This window comes from Triticum dicoccoides, chromosome 1A, assembly GCF_002162155.2.
Source record: "Triticum dicoccoides isolate Atlit2015 ecotype Zavitan chromosome 1A, WEW_v2.0, whole genome shotgun sequence".
In the NCBI taxonomy this organism is placed as follows: domain Eukaryota; kingdom Viridiplantae; phylum Streptophyta; class Magnoliopsida; order Poales; family Poaceae; genus Triticum; species Triticum dicoccoides.
Window position 1 is genome coordinate 605,584,520 of NC_041380.1, and position 20,601 is coordinate 605,605,120.

General features: G+C 45.0%; 2 long non-coding RNA genes across 2 annotated transcripts; both read right to left on the reverse strand.

The window, feature by feature from the left end:
* Nucleotides 1-15,624: 15,624 nt before the first annotated feature.
* On the reverse strand, nt 15,625-16,041 carry LOC119295242. Its single transcript, XR_005143825.1, has 3 exons — nt 15,992-16,041; nt 15,821-15,918; nt 15,625-15,736 (listed from the first exon to the last, which is right to left on the reverse strand). It is a non-coding gene; the product is annotated as an uncharacterized LOC119295242 (long non-coding RNA).
* Nucleotides 16,042-16,400: 359 nt separating this feature from the next.
* Nucleotides 16,401-20,285, reverse strand: LOC119295248. The gene is made up of 5 exons (XR_005143835.1): nt 19,927-20,285; nt 19,589-19,814; nt 18,076-18,934; nt 17,179-17,987; nt 16,401-17,084 (listed from the first exon to the last, which is right to left on the reverse strand). It is a non-coding gene; the product is annotated as an uncharacterized LOC119295248 (long non-coding RNA).
* Between the last annotated feature and the right edge of the window lie 316 nt (nt 20,286-20,601).

Below are 20,601 nucleotides of genomic sequence, written 5' to 3' on the forward strand. Positions count from 1 at the left end.
CACCACGGCCACAGAGGCTCCTGGATCTGGACCAGCCGCCGCCGGACAGCAGCAGGTCAGTAAGCCTCTCTCTCTCTCTCTCTCTCTCTCTCCATTCATGTACCTTCCCCTGGCCTGCTATGACTCACTCAACCCCCATTTGCATCTAGGCAGGCGGCATCCGTCACCGGCAGGCAGGCGACATCCATCACCGGCAAACCTCCCACGCACCATGCCTCGGACGCACAGCAGCAGGTCAGACCCCCCCTCTCTCTTTGGCACGATGAGTGATAGGATCAATGCCTAAGTTTTGTTGAGCACACAGATTTCTTTTCTGTAAGCATTGGTATTATGTGCTTCCCATAGTTGGTATAAAAATAAAGAAAACAATTCAGTTCTGTTTCTGTATTTGCAAGTGGCATTTTTAGTGGAATCCCCATGATAGGTCCACATGCTACTGTTGTCAACATGATAAATAGTTTCAGTTAGTTACCTCTAAAACTATTCCTAATTAACTGAAGAAGAGAAGAGAGGAGGAGTAGTTTATTTCATAGAGTAAACATTAGCACTATTTGACAGTAAAAGGTTTTAGCTAATTTGAATTAACTGAAAGCAGCAGTACATCATTTTTATTGACAGTAAAATGTTCAAAGAAACAGATATGTAAAACCCCCATAGTTATGTCTTTCGTACAATATGCCATGAAAAGGTGTGCCATTTTCATAGAAGAGCAAACCGGCCTGCCTTTCGGCCTTTTGGTTGCAAGTGCATTTCACTCAAATCACAAGGATGGTACCATCTCCAGTTAGGTTGCAAGTGCATTTCACTCAAAATCACGATGATGGTGCCATCTCCTGTTTACTATAAGATGTAATACTAAGACCAGATAATAACTTCAGCAATAAAACATTTTAACAGGTTAGGCTGTAGCCCCTGAATCCATGATACATCTGGGGACAATGTGTAGCAAGAGGGCGCCATTGGTCCTCCACACGCAGTTTTAAAGCAAAAGAAAGCATTATGATCAACCATTGGTACTGAGAAATGGCAGAGCACATGTGTCTTAATTTAGCACAACAACGCCGTGATCAGGGAGTAGTGCTTCACTTGTTCCATACGTGAGCCATCTCAGCTGAAACTCCTCTACCGGTGGTTGCACTTGTCTGCAAGATATGTAAAAGGTTCAGTAAGTGATGGCATTCCTTGTGAAATGTTCAAATTAGCTAAAACCTGTGCATATGTAAAAGGTTCAGTAAGTGATGACAGTAAAATGTTCAAAGAAACAGCTGAAACTCCTCTATCGGTGGTTGCACTTGTCTGCAGGATATGTAAAACATTTTTATTGACAGTAAAATGTTCATTTAGTTTCAGTAAACAAATATTGCCAAGCATGACATGGCCTTTGTGATCTCCTACTCCTGAATTCTCATGTCACTTGTGCTATTAGTAGTTTTTTGACAGTAAAAGGAATTTTCATGTCACTTGTGCTATCAGTACACTACAAGTGAACTTTCATGTCACTTTTGCTATTTATGTGGTCTGAAACTTGTCAAGTGATGCTGTTGTTGCTATCTGCGAGTTGCTGCTGCTAGTTGTGATTTTGTCAAGTGATGCTGCTGCTACTTGTGATCTTCTAAAATAACCCCTTTCTCCTGAAACGTTGATTAATTTCCGTTTCGGTTGAGAAATGGGGCACTCCTAGGTCAAGAAAATTAGCAAAGGTCATGCCCAATTTTCTTGACCTAGAAGGTGCCCGATTCTCAACCGAAATAAAAATTAATTTGCTTTAGTGGTTGGATTAGTTTAGTATTTTTTTTTCACGCACTCAGACACCCTTGCTTTCCATGTGTGTGAGAGAGATAGTGAGAGGAGACAAGAAGAAGGGGGTTAGGAAGGCATCATGCAACAGTGCCTTCAAGATCCAAGGCAATATCACAAACATCATAGGCAATTTGACCAAACTCACAACCTTGTATCTTTGCAGCAACCAACTTTCTAGACACACCCCTCAAGAACTAGGTTACCCTGAGAACGTGGACTTGGACCTTAGCAACAACACACTAACAGGTTCTATCCCAAAACACCTAGGCAATATCACAAACATCTCTCAATTGTTCCTTGACAATAACCAACTTTTTGCGACATTCCTCGAGAATTAGGTTATTTGGTCAACTTAGAGATCTTGTTCCTTGACAATAACCAACTTTTTGACCAAACTTTGTTCCTATTTAGAGAGAAACATGGCCAACAACGATGAGGCCGGGGGTTCGGGCGTCAAGGCATTCTGGGAGCTGTCCCAGGAGATGGAGGAACAACCTCACTTGTATGAGGCCGCCGCCTTCCCCAACGATCCTGAGACCACTAATGGTACCACCGAGGATGACCCCACTGATGCCACCACTGATGGTGCCGCCGAGGATGCCACCACTGATGATGGCGGTGCACGCACAGATGGCAGCCAACCGAAGAGGCAACGGAAGGACCGGCGCCCGACCGTGCTCCGCACCCTCAAGGAGGAAGTTACTGAAGTGGACTCCGACGGGAATCCAACGACGCCCGAACGAATAGTCAAGGGGTACTCACTTCAGCTCGGGTGCATTCTCCAGAGCACCATCTCGATCAACACCAAGAACCTCAGGCATCCTGACCGAGGGAATTTGCGCAACCTCCTCTTCACGAAGCTGCACAAACGATACAAGTTCCCCGCTGAATTTGAAAACACAAGCCTCAAAGGGAATAAAGTGAACAGTGCTGCCCTCACGAAGATGAGCACAGCCCTGTCTACTTGGAAAAGCAATGTTAAGAGAATGATCGAGAAAGGTGAGAGTTATGAGAAGATCAAGGAGAAAAATCCTTCGATCACCGAAGATGACTACATCGACTTCAAGATCAATTGCTCGAGCACCGCAAGCTCCGAATCAAGTAAGTGGGGGAAAGAAATGTGGGAGCTGAACTTAGGGGAACACACACTCGGTCCCGGCAGTTACAGAGTGGCGGAGCCTATATGGGACAAGGAGGAGGCGGATCGTGCCGAGCAAGGCCTACCGCCCCTCTTCGATAAATACGGTGACAAGCAGACCAGGAACTTTGTCAGGGCCATGTACAAGAAGGACCCGAAAACAAAGGAGCTTACCACGGATCCGAAGACCAAGGAGCTTGAGCTTGTTCTGGTAAGGAATACACCCCCGCGTAATTAGCTCCATATGGTTGCATTCTAATTAATGAAGCCAAAGTTCTAAATGGTTCACATTCCTTCCGCAGGCGACTGAAAGCAGTAGCGCGGGGTCGGCTAAGAGCAACCCTTGGGACACCACTCTAAATAGGGCGTTGAATGTAATGAAGAACAAGGATAAGCTCAGTAAGCCGACGTCAGCTGGTCGTGTGGACGGCAAAGGCTTGTCGACAAAATGGTCGTCATACTATAACACTGGTGGGCGAAAGGAGAAAAAGACCAGCTCAGAAAGCCAGGCGCGCGAGGTTCAAGAACTCAGGGCACAGGTGGCGCGGATTCCGGAGATTGTCCAAGAGCAAGTGCAACAACAACTCGGAGTGTGCATGGATTGCGGGCGGCCAACAGGGGCCGCCCCCGATTCCTAGCTTCACGGCCAGCAACTCACAGAATGCGATGGCGGGGCCATTGGTGTCTCCGACGGAGGCGGCATTGGTGTCTCCGACGCCGGCACGGGAGCTTAATGCACCCGGGTGTACGCCGACCGGCACCTCTGCAGCAAGTGGCCCCTCCATCAACTGCACGCCCACCGTTGGCGGTGCCTCGACATTAGCCGAGCTCGACGCCATCATCACGGTAACTAATTAAGCCTCTCTCGGCCGAGGACTTCATCTCCTTGCCTTTGACTGGGCATCCCTGACGCCCTACATGTTTTCGCAGGGCGCCGCCGACGTTCCGTGCACTCTCCCGCACTTCGTGAACAACGAGTTGGTCGATGTCCCCAAGGGCAAAATCGTTCAACCGGGCAACCCCTTGTTCCAAGGTACCCAGATGCCACCCAACTTGTTTAGGGTTCAACTGGTTCGGGTGCTGCCAGGCTGCGACGAGTTGTTACCTCTGATTCAACCCGTCGGGGCCGACGATGATGACGTGATGACCCTCAGCGCCTACCTGAGCTGGCCCCTGCTTTGGCCGAAGAGCCAGATTTGTTTGGGGGCGGGGTACACCACCCCAAAGACAACACCGCCAGTCGTGTCGGCGCCAAGTCGGCCCCATGGCAAGACCACCGCAACGGTGCCGGACATCCCTATGCCACTGGATCCAAACATGCATATGGCACAGGATCAGAATGACGACGACGACGATACATTTGCCAACGTCGATCAGTACTTTGCCGATCATGGGTACGGTGGCGACTTCATGGGGCCTTCTTCTCAAGAACCCAACCCAACAAAAGAGGTGCGCGATCTAGCTGGTACCGCGGAGAAGCCAAGTTGCAACAGGCGTCGTCTGTCGTTCAGCTCTCAGGAGACGCCTCCAGCTGCCAACTTCACCGAGCCTCAGATAGGCGAGGTGCGAAATATTATCAGCCCCAACACACTCAAGAAGGCGGTCTGTGAGCAGAACTCGGTCCCATTACAGGAGAAGAAGAAGGCACGCAAAAGAAAGACTAACAAGGGTGCGGGCCAGCCGGCACCGAGTACGATCCGTGCTCAGGACGGGCCACCTTCACCTGAGGATATCTCGAGGAGGGTGCATGTGGCGGGTAGGCCGATGCTACCGAGAAATATGCTCGATGCTGCAACCGGTGCTATGCGGAGTCTGCATGACAGTCTTCTTTCTTTGGAGAAGCGGCGTCTCGGAGAGAAGGATGTGGCATACCCGGTTTTCGCGGCCAAGGTGCCAGAGGGCAAGGGCTTTGTGGATAACTCCATCGGGGGTACGATCATCCTGTGGTTTGATGACATCCATGCTATGTTGAACCTTCATCCACTGCACTACACCTTCGTTCGGCTATTTTCGGTGAGTATGGAGATGCGGATCATTCGCGACAAGACCCCGGACATCGTGATAGTCGACCCCTTCTACATGCGTGCCAAGATCTTGGGCAGCACTGGGGATCGGCAAGTCGCGAGTTCTTACCTCGAAGGCGTCATTCTGGCAAACCAAGATAAGGATAACTTCCTCCTGCCTTACTTTCCCGAGTAAGTCCTCCCCTCAACCGCCCCGTAACATATGAATTCTTAGATTTCGATTGTTTTTCTTTTAACATTCCATGTTTTCTGCAGTGACACACGTTGCACGCTCATCCTCCTAAGCCCCAAATATTCCATGGCCACATATTTTGACCCGGACCGTCAGTCGAACGTAGACTACACAAATGTCAAGAAGGTTCTTGATGATGTTCTCCCCGGCTACGTCAAATCTGGAGGCACCTTCACCAGGCCTATTCGTAAGTACGGCAAGCACGTGTTCTCCCACAATACGACGTTCTGCTGCGTCAAGCAGCCAACTGGAGGTCAGAAGGGTGCCTACTACGCCATCCATCACATGCGGGCGATCGTACGGGACCATCATCAACTTCTGCTACCGAGTAGACTCAAAGATTGGGCCGCGAGCGTGTCGGCAATCCAGGACGCGGACATCAGACAAGAATTCTTTCGCATCTAGTCGGAGTTTGCGGAAATCATCCATCAAGATGTCCTTCGTACCTCGGGGCAGTTCAACCTCAGAAATCAACCGTCCAACAGTGACATCGACACAATCCTACAAATGCAGGCTGACAACGCCCGTTGTTTCATGACTCCCACGATAGACGGCGGCTTCATCCACGCTCCGGTCCCTTGAGTCGAGTCGAAAACAGTGATGCTGTGTCTAGTTCTGAAACATCGATTGGCTCATGTTGTAATTAAACTTTAATGAACTTGTAGTATGTCTCTTTGGTTTCGAGAGTCGTTCAACTTAGATGTAATCGATGCTATTAATGTTTTGCTTTTCTCTTCCGATCGTTCTGTTGCATACTTATATATTGCTTATGTATTGTCTGTCAATTGGTACTAAGGTTTCGTTTGACTACTGCATAGCGATGCCGTGGTATGTCGTGTACAAGGGTAAGGTTCCCGGAGTCTACAACGACTGGGAGGAGTGTCGGAGACAGGTTCACCGATTCAGCGGTAACAGTTACAAAGGGTACACCATTAGGGCCGAGGCCGAATCTAGATACGCCCGCTATCTAGCGGGAGAGGGGAGGGAGCGTTGGAGGAACCGGATGAAGATGAGTTTCATCGTGATGATGCTCATCGTGATGACCGCAGCTCTCTTCTATGTGATGGTAGTTTAGATGATCGATATCGACTTGTAATGTCAAGACAAACTCGCGGTCTCGGGACTTGTAATATAATGTTCTATCTTTGTTCGGTCTTTTCAATTCGGAGACTAATATGATGAATTGTATTCGGAGACTAAAATGATGAATTGTATTCAGAGACTAATCTTCTATTTTATATGATGAATCTGTTGTTGATGTGTGCTGTCTATATTTTGTCCAATTATACATTTTGTAACCTGTGCAAAAAACAGAAAATTAAAAAAAAAACCTAATATTCATACTAATGGCGCATCACATCATAGTGCGCCATTAGTATGCCAAAGGATACTAATGGTGCATCACTAAACAGTGCGCCATTAGTATGCCAAACTTACTAATGGCGCATCCTGTTGTTGTGCGCCATTAGTATGCCAAAGCACCTGGGTATACATGGCCCCCTGGGAGGCATACTAATGGCGCACTGCTGTATATACTAATGGCGCATCCGAGGTGCGCCATTAGTATACCAGATACTAATGGCGCATCAGTGGTGCGCCATTAGTAAGAAATACTAGTGGCGTGATACTAATGGCGCACCAGCGGTGCGCCATGTGCGCCATTAGTGGGCAAATTAGGTGCGCCATTAGTAGGCCTTTAGTAGGCCATTAGTAGGCCATTAGTGCGCCATTGTTTTAACTAAAGGCCAAACTCGTAACTCAAATATTTTACTTCTGCGATCATATCGTAGAAACTTTTATTTTGTTACGATGATTCTCCACTTCACTCTGAAATTCTTTGAACTTTTCAAATGTTTCAGACTTGTGTTTCATCAAGTAGATATACTCATATCTACTCAAATCATCTGTGAAGATCAGAAAATAATGATACCTGCCGCGAGCTTCAATATTCATCGGACCACATACATCAGTATGCATGATTTCCAACAAATATGTTGCTTGCTGCATTGTTCCGGAGAACGGAGTCTTAGTCATCTTGCCCATGAGGCATGGTTCGCAAGCATCAAGTGATTCCAATAGTCCATCAACATGGAGTTTCTTCATGCGCTTTACACCAATATGACCTAAACGGCAGTGCCACAAATAAGTTGCACTATCATTATTAACTTTGCATCTTTTGGTTTCAATATTATGAATATGTGTACCACTACGATCGAGATCCAATGAACCATTTTCATTGGGTGTGTAACCATATATGTAAACAGAACAACAATTTATTCTCTTACTTAAATGAATAACCATATTGCAATAAACATGATCAAATCATAGTCATGCTTAATGCAAACACCAAATAACACTTATTTAGGTTCAACACTAATCCTGAAAGTATAGGGAGTGTGCGATGATGATCATATCAATCTTGGAACCACTTCCAACACACATCGTCACTTCACCCTTAACTAGTCTCTGTTCATTCTGCAACTCCCGTTTCGAGTTACTACTCTTAGCAACTGAACCAGTATCAAATACCGGGGGGTTGCTACGCACACTAGTAAAATACACATCAATAATCCGTATATCAAATATACCTTTGTTCACTTGGCCATCCTTCTTATCCGCCAAATACTTGGGGCAGTTCCACTTCCAGTGACCAGTCCCTTTGCAATAGAAGCACTTAGTCTCAGGCTTAGGACCAGACTTGGGCTTCTTCACTTGAGCAGCAACTTCCTTGTTGTTCTTCTTGAAGTTCCCTTCTTCCCTTTGCCCTTTTCTTGAAACTAGTGGTCTTGTCTACCATCAACACTTGATATTTTTCTTGATTTCTACCTTTGTTGATTTCAGCATTACGAAGAGCTTGGGAATCATTTCCGTTATCCCTTGCATATCATAGTTCATCACGAAGTTCTACTAACTTGGTGATGGTGACTAGAGAATTATGTCAATCACTATCTTATCTGGAAGATTGACTCCCACTTGATTCAAGCGATTGTAGTACCCAGACAATCTGAGCACATGCTCACTACTTGAGCTATTCTCCTCCATCTTTTAGCTATATAACTTGTTGGAGACTTCATATCTCTCAACTCGGGTATTTGCTTGAAATATTAACTTCAACTCCTGGAACATCTCATATGGTCCATGACGTTCAAAACGTCTTTGAAGTCCCAATTCTAAGCCGTTTAAGCATGGTGCACTAAACTATCAAGTAGTCATCATATTGAGCTAGCCAAACGTTCATAACGTCTGCATATGCTCCTGCAATAGGCCTGTCATCTAGCGGTGCATTAAGGACATAATTCTTCTATGCAGCAATGAGGATAATCCTCATATCACGGATCCAATCCGCATCATTGCTACTAACATCTTTCAACTTAATTTTCTCTAGGAACATATCAAAAATAAAACAGGGGAGCTAAACGCGAGCTATTGATCTACAACATAGATATGCTAATACTACCAGGACTAAGTTCATGATAAATTAAAGTTCAATTAATCATATTACTTAAGAACTCCCACTTAGACAGACATCCCTCTAATCTTCTAAGTGATCACGTGATCCATATCAACTAAACCATGTCCGATCATCACGTGAGATGGAGTAGTATCAATGGTGAACATCACTATGTTGATCATATCTACTATATGATTCACGCTCGACCTTTCGGTCTCCGTGTTCCGAGGCCTTATCTATTATATGCTAGGCTCGTCAAGTTTAACCTGAGTATTCCGCGTGTGCAACTGTTTTGCACCCGTTGTATTTGAACGTAGGTCCTATCACACCCGATCATCACGTGGTGTCTCAGCACGAAGAACTTTTGCAACGGTGCATACTCAGGGAGAACACTTATACTTTGATAATTTAGTGAGGGATCATCTTATAATGCTACCGTCAATCAAAGCAAGATAAGATGCATAAAAGATAAACATCACATGCAATAATATAAGTGATATGATATGGCCATCATCATCTTGTACTTGTAATCTCCATCTCCGAAGTACCGTCATGATCACCATCGTCACCGGCGCGACACCTTGATCTCCATCGTAGCATCGTTGTCGTCTCGCCAATCTTATGCTTCCACGACTATCGCTACCGCTTAGTGATAAAGTAAAGCATTACAGCGCGATTGCATTGCATACAATAAAGCGACAACCATATGGCTCCTACCAGTTGCCGATAACTCGGTTACAAAACATGATCATCTCATACAATAAAATTTAGCATCATGTCTTGACCATATCACATCACAACATGCCCTGCAAAAACAAGTTAGACGTCCTGTACTTTTTTGTTGCAAGTTTTACGTGGCTGCTACGGGCTTAGCAAGAACCGTTCCTACCTACGCATCAAAACCACAACGATAGTTTGTCAAGTTGGTGCTGTTTTAACCTTCGCAAGGACCGTGCGTAGCCATACTCGGTTCAACTAAAGTTTGGAGAAACTGGCACCCGCCAGCCACCAGTGCAAAGCACGTCGGTAGAACCAGTCTCGCGTAAGCATATGCGTAATGTCGGTCTGGGCCGCTTCATCCAACAACACCGCCGAACCAAAGTATGACATGTTGGTAAGCAGTATGACTTATATCGCCCACAACTCACTTGTGTTCTACTCATGCATAACATCAACGCATAAAACCAGGCTCGGATGCCACTGTTGGGGAACGTAGTAATTTCAAAATTTTCCTACGCACACGCAAGATCATGGTGATGCATAGCAACGAGAGGGGAGAGTGTTGTCCACGTACCCTCGTAGACCAAAAGCGGAAGCGTTATCACAACGCGGTTGATGTAGTCATACGTCTTCACGATCCGATCGATCAAGTACCGAATGCACGGCACCTCCGAGTTCAGCACACGTTCAGCCCGATGACGTCCCTCGAACTCCGATCCAGCTGAGTGTTGAGGGAGAGTTTCATCAGCACGACGGCATGGTGACGATGTCGATATTCTACCGACGCAGGGCTTCGCCTAAGCACCGCTACAGTATTATCGAGGTGGACTATGGTGGAGGGGGGCACCGCACACGGTTAAGAGATCAAACAGATCAATTGTTGTGTCTCTGGGGTGCCCCCTGCCCCGTATATAAAGGAGCAAGGGAGGAGGAGGCCGGCCCTAGGAGGGGGCGCGCCAAGTGTGGAGTCCTACTAGAACTCCCTAGTCCTAGTAGGATTCCACCTCCCATATGGAATAGGAAAAGATGAAGGGAAAAGGAGAAGGAAGGAAGGGGGCGCCCCCCTTCCCTAGTCCAATTCGGACCAGACCAAGGGGAGGCATGCGGCCACCCTTGAGGCCCTTTTCCTTTCTTTCCCGTATGGCCCAATAAGGCCCAATACGTATTCCCGTAACTCTCTGGTACTCCGAAAAATACCCGAATCACTCGGAACCTTTCCGATGTCCGAATATAGTTGTCCAATATATCGATCTTTACGTCTCGACCATTTCGAGACTCCTTGTCATGTCCCCGATCTCATCCGGGACTCCAAACTCCTTCGGTACATCAAAACTCATAAACTCATAATATAACTGTCATCGAAACTTTCAGCGTGCGGACCCTACGGGTTCGAGAACTATGTAGACATGACCGAGACACGTCTCCGGTCAATAACCAATAGTGGAACCTGGATGCTCATATTGGCTCCCACATATTCTATGAAGATCTTTATCGGTCAGACCGCATAACAACATATGTTGTTCCCTTTATCATCGGTATATTACTTGCCCGAGGTTCGATCATCGGTATCTCAATACCTAGTTCTGTCTCGTTACCGGCAAGTCTCTTTACTCTTTCTATAACACATCATCTCGCAACTAACTCATTAGTTGCAATGCTTGCAAGGCTTAAGTGATGTGCATTACCGAGAGGGCCCAGAGATACCTCTCCGACAATCGGAGTAACAAATCCTAATCTCGAAATACGCCAACCCAACAAGTACCTTCGGAGACACCTGTAGAGCACCTTTATAATCACCCAGTTACGTTGTGGCCTTGGGTAGCACACAAAGTGTTCCTCCGGTAAACGGGAGTTGCATAATCTCACAGTCATAGGAACATGTATAAGTCATGAAGAAAGCAATAGCAACAAACTAAATGATCAAGTGCTATGCTAACGGAATGGGTCAAGTCAATCACATCATTCTCTAATGATGTGATCCCGTTAATCAAATGACAACTCATGTCTATGGCTAGGAAACTTGACTATCTTTGATTCAACGAGCTAGTCAAGTAGAGGCATACTAGTGACATACTGTTTGTCTATATATTCACACATGTATTATGTTTCCGGTTAATACAATTCTAGCATGAATAATAAACATTTATCATGATATAAGGAAATAAATAATAACTTTATTATTGCCTCTAGGGCATATTTCCTTCACACGACACTATCAGGTTCATGGTCGATTCCGTACACCCCGACCGTGTGCACAAAGTTGTAGCTATCAGAGTTCTGCTTTGAGATCCCACACAGAATAATATAATTAATGCTATGCACTATATAAATGAGTAAAACACATGCAAAAAATTAAACTTGGTCATATTTTTCTACCTCTAACAATTGGATGCATGTACGTCCATTGTGAATTGGCCCCTTCCAATAGCCACATTAACCGTATGATCTTGTCTTCTTCATCTTCGTCTGAAGCCTTTTCTTTGGTGCACCTCGGCCTGGCACATGCACATGATCCAGAACCGTATGAAAACCTTCACCGTCAAGGTTCGCCGATTGCGGCATCAATGGGCCAAACCTAATGTTGTTACTCTGAGCATTACTTGATTCCTTGTTGTCAGCTTGTTCAATAGTTGATTCCTTCCTATCATCTTGTGAATCTAAATACATCTTTAGACGCTGATATGCCTCATCAGAGTCGCATGCCTTGAAACATGATGGGTGACTAAATTTCACAACTGACGGTACCTCTACAGGCTTGCCGAATAGTCATACATCTCGCTCTTTTTGGTCAGCACGTATGCAGATTTTACACTCATTGTCCACCTAGTGGAAACACAACACCTAGGCAGTCTTTCTTCTTGTAAAATTCACAATATGTAAAATATGTGGGAACATGGTGTGCCTGCGCATTCCACCTTACGGCAAGAACAACTGATCATGTGCAAAATACCTTCCTGCTCCTCATTGGGCACTTCGAACTTTTCATCCATTCTTTTCTTCTTAGACACAACATAGGTGGTAACTTCTGATGCATCTAGAACCTCTCAATCACACATTTGCTGACAACATTTATGCTCCATAAGACCAAGTTAAACACAATAGGAGTGAAAACTTTTGCAATGTGTTGAAGCATTTTCCTCTATAAATGGAACGGACTACAAGGCCTTGTTTTGCAGGCCTCATTGTCTCGGGGAGCCTCTTTCAAGAGTCGCGTCGCAAGGCAACGCATAGTGCTCTAGCATTTGAAACAACGTCATCTTACCCTCAAGATGTGTATGTAGCACAGAGTTCAAGCTCTCATTCCGTTGATTACTGATCAATCCTAGAAAAGAATGCTCCTCAAGATATGGAGCACACCACAACTTTATCATCTGATACATCTGATGCAGCCAAGACTCCTCACCGATTACTTTATTCCATTGTAATAATTGTATCCATTTTCTCTCATGCTCTTAAATGGAAGATGAATCATATATGAAAGATCTGAATTCCTCCTTTACCTCGTCATAATGCAGATGACGTACAATGTTCTACTGAATGTGCCATATATACAACATGTGGTTTGAGTCAGGCCATACCACCCTGATTGATGTCTGCATTGCCTGGTCCCCGTCCGTGATCACAGACATCAAATGCTTCTGTCCCATGGCATCAGAAAAGGTCCGCAACATCCACTCGTATGTCTGGCTTGTTTCATGAGAAATGATACCACATCCAAAAATAATAGTGTTGCGGTGGTGATTCAACCCAACAAATGGCACAAATGGCGGATTGTACTTATTGGTTCTGTATGTGCTATAAAAATAATAAAGTCTCCAAAAGCCTCGTAGTCAAGTCGGGATTGACTATCAGACCAGAACAGTCAGTCCCTTCAGATGGCCAAGTTCATCAACCAAGTACTTTAAGAAAAAACCTAAATTATATTGCATGCAATACAGGAACCTAAATCAATGATGGTAAACTAAACTAAGTAGGAAGTGGAGGCTAAGAATCCTGATTCATTCTTTAAGATGGCAGTCAGGAAGAGATGGGATAGGCTGGCGTAGAGTTCCTCCATATTATAGCACCACCCCCGTCGCCGCCGATTCAGCCGGCGCAATGTGGTGCCTTGTTCTCCTTCTTGTTGTCGAGCACTCGAGGACAGTGAAGGGGAGGAGGACGTGGACGAGGACGGTGAATTGATTCCTCTCATTGGGCGCGTCGGGGACAGTGAAGGGGACGAGGACGATGACTTGACCTCGATCTAGATCGATTAGACGTGGTTCTGGTCGTTGAGGTGATTGGTTCAAAAAGAAATATTTCATCCTGGACCATTATGCCCTTCTCGGATTAAACAAATTAAATTTCATATTCCCTCCGTCCCAAAATTCTTGTCTTACATTTGCCTAGATACGGATGCATCTAATACTAAAACGTGACTTAATACATCCGTATTTAGACAAATTTAAGACAAAAATTTTGGGATGGAGGGAGTAATTTTTAATCCCCAACAAATCAGACGGCTAATAAAAATCAGAGGGGTCGGTACTGGATAGTACTCCGAGTACTACGCCAATCACCGTAAAAGAGCTCAAAGTATATAAGAAATGAGGATGGAATTGCATAGCCGGCGGTGTTTGGAATTTGTCCCTCAGACTTACTTCTTCACACTATGCTTGCACTAGATGATGTCTAGACTGACAGTTACATTTTGTTTGTTTCACTGATCCCTAACCACATTTGCAGTATAACCGTATTCCAAACATGTTCTAACTCACGCATTGTTGGAATGACATCATGGAATGGAATACAGTCAGACAAAAAGGAGCATGACAGTAGTACACAGAGCACACAAGAGACTATTTGTTAAAATAACAATGCACAATAGGGGAAAAAAGAATTTAGGGCCCGTTCGGACCGAAGGTATCCAAAACAAAGTATTAAAAAGCTCCGCAGGAATGGAGGATGACTACAGGCGTGAAACAGAGGAGCCAGAAAACAAAAGAAAGTTTTAAGTGAGGCGTTCGGAGGAGTAGCAATCCGCCAAGGGAAAGAAAAGTTTGCAGGAGTACCAAGTAGTACTTCTTATAATTTTTTATTTGGTTACACATTGTTCTCTCTCTATCTCGGCCCATCCATACATTTGCTTTATAAATCCGTTGCATGGCCCATCACATCGGGCTTCAGATCCTCTGGAATCTGTAGGAACAGGGAGACTTTTCTATGTTTCACTATTCACAATTCCTTTGATCCGAACACATCAAAGATGAAAAACCCTGTGGAATTCCTACCTTCAAAGTTTCCTTTAAATTTCCTGTGAACCGAACAGAGCTTTACATTCAAGATGACCCCAGGGGACCATAAATCTGCTCATAAGTACTGGAGCCATACATAATGGTGTTCCTGGATGAGAGAAACATGCTTAATGAACCAGTCCAAATGGATGACTGGGAAACGCTTCTCATAGGCCATCAGGAAATACTTGGAAAACTACCACATAAATATCATGCCACAATAAGCTAAGAACCAACAAGGAGATGCTCAACTAGAATCAATCATCATCATGTCATCTTAATCTCAATATCTGCTATCTAAGATATTTGAAGTGTAGTAAACACAAAAGAAGAGAACCTGAGCAACATACATAGGACAACACACTCGTGGAATGTTTGGAGAATCAGCAGTATCAACAATATTGTGTGCTCCTCCAGCTCTTCTCCAGCAGTAAATCACAGAGGAGGATAATGATTAGGTCTTGGAGACAAGAATTTTCAAGAATATTCAAGTTATTCCAAATAAGAGCATTACAGCTAGAATACTCCTAATTTGGCCAACCATTTATGACAAGAGATGCAAACTTGCATGACTACTGTATACACCACTAATGGACTTTTGTGGAAGTATTACGACAATATGAAACATTCAACCAATAAGACCTCCAATAATACAAGAAGCAAAACTAATATGAACATCTCTGGATAAGCATCCTAATTTGGGAAGGAGGGAGTAATATGAGCATATAGATCAGAGAAGCGAAAGTGATCTTCTGTGCCCGAGCACAGGCGCTCTTGGTATCCTACCCGCCTACAATCCTCGTGATCCCCAATCCATCCGGTATAAGCCCAGGCATTATTCCCGTATATCACCAGGTGAACAGTTATGAGGGCCCATGCCTCTCGTAACGGGCTTGATACGCCGTCAGCTAAGTGGGCTTTGGCTCAGACATGCACTAGCGAACTAGGCCGGTATAGCGCGGATCCTGAGCCGACGCCGTCTGATAACCATTTATTGCGGACCAGCACCCACCACCAGTCTACCCATCTTCTTCCTCGCGATATACATCCATCCCCTATCTTCTCCGCTTGCAGTTCCTCGTTTGCACGCGCCGTCCGCTGAAGGCAAGTCATCAGCACAACCAATTTGGTAGTAAAACCAGGTTATGGATTCTTAGCAACCTACGTCTCCCGCAGTCTTACCTGCCCAACCACTGCAGACACTCCTTGATGAACTAGCAGCTAGTTCTCCTCCGTCAGGCTGGTTGAGTGAACTTTTCAGATGCATCAGATACCTGCACCTATTCTATAGATTTAAGCAAGAAGTTCCTTCCAACGCTTGTTAAACCGAGATTAGATCCATAAGAGACTAACCTCTGCGGATACTCCATCCAGCTTCTGAGATGGATCTGATTTTGCAATCCAGCAAGAACAGTGTGTTTCTAATGGTCAGACTCCCATTTCAAATAAAATGGTCAGACTCTGAGAGAGGACTCTGCCTGTGCACCATGCTATAGAATTATAGGCACCACCATCGTGCTAAGAAATTCAGTATGCATCACCATATTGCATACAAATTCAGAAAAGCAGAACTTTAATTATAAAATTTTCAAATTCTGGACATCAACAAATTGCCCAAAAATTCAGAAATGTAGACACTACTGTAGTGCTTCAAAATTCAGTATGCTTCACCTCAGTACATTTTTATTATATTTTCCAATTATGAACTCCAACTTATTGCCCAAAAATTCAGGAATGTAGACACTACCGTAGTTCTTCAAAATTCAGTATGCTTCACCTCAGTACATTTTTATTATATTTTCCAATTATGAACTCCAACTTATTGCCCAAAAATTCAGAAGCATACACACCACCATAGTGCTCAGAAATGGTGGTACCTATAATTCTATAGCATGGAACTACAGTTGCACACATTAAGCTCTACAGAATTATTGTCTTAAGTACATAGTCTGCTGCACCTCCTCACAAGCCAATCATCCGTAAATCACCCAATTTCTGGCAGTTGTTCCGTCTGTGACCTTCAATCCCACAATTCTTGCACCTTGCTGGTTTACAAACAGGCTTCGGGGCATCTCCCCGGTCCAGGCATGTAGTCCTCTTGTGCCCCTGCTGCCGACATATGCTGCAGAACATTGTCCGCTTGCTGAGTCCCTCGTACGGTGCCTTCTCCCGGCTGGTTGTTGGGCGCCCCATTTCTTTCCATTTCTTCGGCGCCAATAAACCAGTGTGTCTGTTCCCAGTCTCATTTCCAGAAGTAGCATCATCATTCACTGCCTCGATGCCTGCACCCCCACTCACAGCAGCTGCTGTTGGTGCTTGTATTTTTGTGTGCATGATCTCTCTGGTATTGAGTAAGATGGGCTGGCAGCACATCACACGCGTCCCTCGTCCATCGCTTCACAATGTGTTTCGGCGGTATCTCTGTAATACGAATGAAATCCATCACCTGCACAGTTCAATTTGGTTAGTTAGTTTACCACATACTTCACAGAATATATATGTATCTGGCAACGCATGCTTGATTTGTGTACTAACAATACCTTCAAAACATGGCTACAAAGGAGTCCCATGTGTGCAAATTGCCCACACTCGCAATCGAATTCCTCACCTCCTTCAAGAACATTTACCTTATATGACACCCTACACCACTTTTCTCTCCTTGCAGCCTCTGTATGAATCGCAAGATACAGTTTCCCTTTCTCAAGCTCCTCAACTTGGTATGCACCGCACTCAACATTTACCTTATATGTCCAAACTGCTCGAACATAGCACGTGTCTATATCTTACCAGCATGTCTGTCAATAGCTAAGTTTGCTTTGTATAGTGTTCTACCCTGAAACGTAGAGGTCAGCACTACAAAACTAGTGGCAATTACCAAACGTTGACTTACTATTCGTGTCCGTTTCTCCTCGTAGTTCTCCTCAGCTTCCCTGTCAAACTGCAGTCTCATGTATTTTTTGACAAACATATGCATCAGACAACCAGGTGGGACATAGCTCTTCAGCATGTGGTTTGCACTTTCACTGCATTGGGTGCTTGTCATCTTAGCACAGAAAACACCTTTGAAATATGGCTTCGCCCACTCGTGTCTTATTTCATACAGTTCGAGTCATGTAGTCATGCGTCTTTAAATTATATTACTCAACCAGTATCTTCCATGCTTCCTCGAATTCATCGATCGTAAGCATGTGATTTACTACCTTGTGGAACTGTGCCGTGAACTCGCTCTTCTTGGTGTACAATGAACCGAGTGATTCCTTCGCCTTTTTCAGCACGTGCCACTTACACCATCGGTGTGCTGTTTGAGGCATCACATTTTTTATGGCAACCTCCATCGCACGGTTTTGATCTGCACAACACCAAATATGATATTAGCTAAAATAACATCATTTTTACACAGTTGTCACACAGACATTTTCTAAAATATGGGTTCTGACCTGTTAGAATTGTCTTTGGTGCACTTCCAGCCATCATCCTAACGCATTCTGTGGAAACCCACTCAAAAGTCTCCACTTTTTCATCACGGACCAAAATCCCAGCCAAGATGATGCTCTGGAAATGATTATTCACTCCTACAAACAGACCAAACGGCATGTTGTACAGATTTGTTCTGTATGTTGTATCGAAGGTAAAAACATCTCCAAAGAAGGTGTACTGCAATCTAATGCTCCCATTTGCCCACATCAGAGTTGTTATCCGACCATCCTTGTCTGCCTGCACACGGTAAGTGAAGTGTGGGTCCGTTGAACCCAGACCTGCAAAAACCTCCATTGTTTTCCTCACATCATTCTCTGCTTGCTCTCTGCTGATTTTTTCACACAAAAATTTCAGAGCTCTTTTCGTGAATGGCACCTTTTCCATTGAACCAAAAAGCTTCCTATTATGCTATGCACTTTGGCTAGATTGACATTGTTCTGACGCAGCTGCTCCCCAAATCTCCATTGTATGTATCAATGTGCTTGTGGGAAGGCCAGTGTATTGTCTGCCCATATGTTGGAGACAGTGAATGGTTGTGATGTTCTCGATGCTCAGCTATGTACCAATCATTGTCCTTCGATCGAAGCAGTCTTATTAATGCAGGGTACACACATCTGCATGATCTAGTGTGTTTCCACCCCTGCTTTACCCTGCAAATAAAAATCATAGGCCTCCCCGAGCTTGTCGAAGCTTGTACCCAGTTCTGGCACGATTACAATGTTGCATGGTTTGTCACCGAACCCCCGTATTGCCTTCTCAAGGGCGCTGGGTCAGCCAGGGCAAGGCACCCTTCCTGGAGCAGCAGCTCCAATTCTAACTCTGTATTTCAATAAATCAATATGTTACGCCATATCCATTCTAGTGTCATGAACAAGATCCCTATGCATACATTAAGATGTAATCTAGTTTCTCATTTTCACCAGCCACAACCGAAGTACAAATGCTTCTCACAAGCATACCAACTGAATTATGGTTTTATCCATTATTGTGCATGTTAGTTATCCACTACCCTAGTCACATACCCTCATGTTTAATTATGTCTAACCTAATGTCTTACAAATTCAATTATTTCTTGACTTTCATATTCCCCAATATGTGTAAATTAAATTTCTTTGCATTACTTTTCACCCTATTTTCACCATATTGACCAAGCTCGATTTTCAGTACACTATGCATCTCGGTGTCCCATGATTTCAAGATTTCAGCTCAATTTCGCTATCTAATCGACTGAACTGCTTTCTCTTAATCATGCGTTGATGGCTTGATGCTACTACGTAAATCACTTGCCACGAATAAAGCACACAATCGTTGCAAAGAAATTTGTACACAATCATTCCAATGTTCTGAAATTATGTGTCTAGAGGTTACTGCATAACTGACCAGCCTACGCGCACGTCAGCTGATGGGATTCAAAGTACAACTAAAATCGGGACAAACAATCTGCAATGCATACACAATTAACCAGTATATTACCTGCGAGTCCAGCCGGAGTTTTTGGATCATCTGCCCAATTGATTGCTCAGATGCTTGTGGTTCCTTATCCTGCTCGGATGCAACTGCTCCACGAGCTACACAGATCTCGTCGTCAACGCGACCTGTGCCCATTGGCCGTAGCTCCTCGGCTCCTGCCGCCACCGCGGGGTAGTGCAGCGGCTCCATTGGTAGCTCGTTGTCGTTGACCTCTTCCATCACCGCGGCGCTGCGACCAAACAAATTCTTTGAATTTGGTTCAGAGACAGATCCAATGCAGAAACCACAAGAAGAAAGAGGGAAGGGAAGATGGGGTTGGGAGAGCGGGGGATTTGTGTTACCTCCTAATAGTTTGCATCAGGAACTCCAGCCCGACAGTCGCCGCCCTGTTTTCCCTGCACCGCCGACCTCCGCGGGGCGTCAATGGCGATCCAACAAAACGTGGAGAGAGGTGGGAGACAGCACCGCCCTGGCCTGCTTCCTCATTTACTACGGTCCACAGCTCGGCTTACCGGAGTGCTCAGTTCCTGAGCTACGGATCAGGAGTACAACAGCGTCCCGGGCCACGGCTCCGGGAATCTGCCGTCACGGCGCCAGCTGCGGCCTCCGTCACCGGCGCGGCGTACGGCAAACCTCCATACCGTATCCCTTGCTATCCTGAATTAAAAAAGATCGATCAGCTGGCTCACTTATTCCACGCTACGCATCCCCAAGCACTGTCGAACCGTGGGGATAAAGGGCTCATCTGTGCTCGCGAGCAGAACAACCGCGTCCTCAGAGAAGGTGCTAATTAACCTACCATAGCATGGCCAACCATTAATGATAATAGAAACAAGAAGCAAATCATTCAGCCAAAATACACCATAATGAACATCTCTCGACAAGTAGCAACACATGCATCAATAAGAAAAGACCATATCCACAAATAATATCTAGGTGGGGAGATCTAGATATGATATTTGTTGTGTTGCATTGAGCTATAGCCTTACTTAGCTATGAGGTTGCCTTAATGCAAC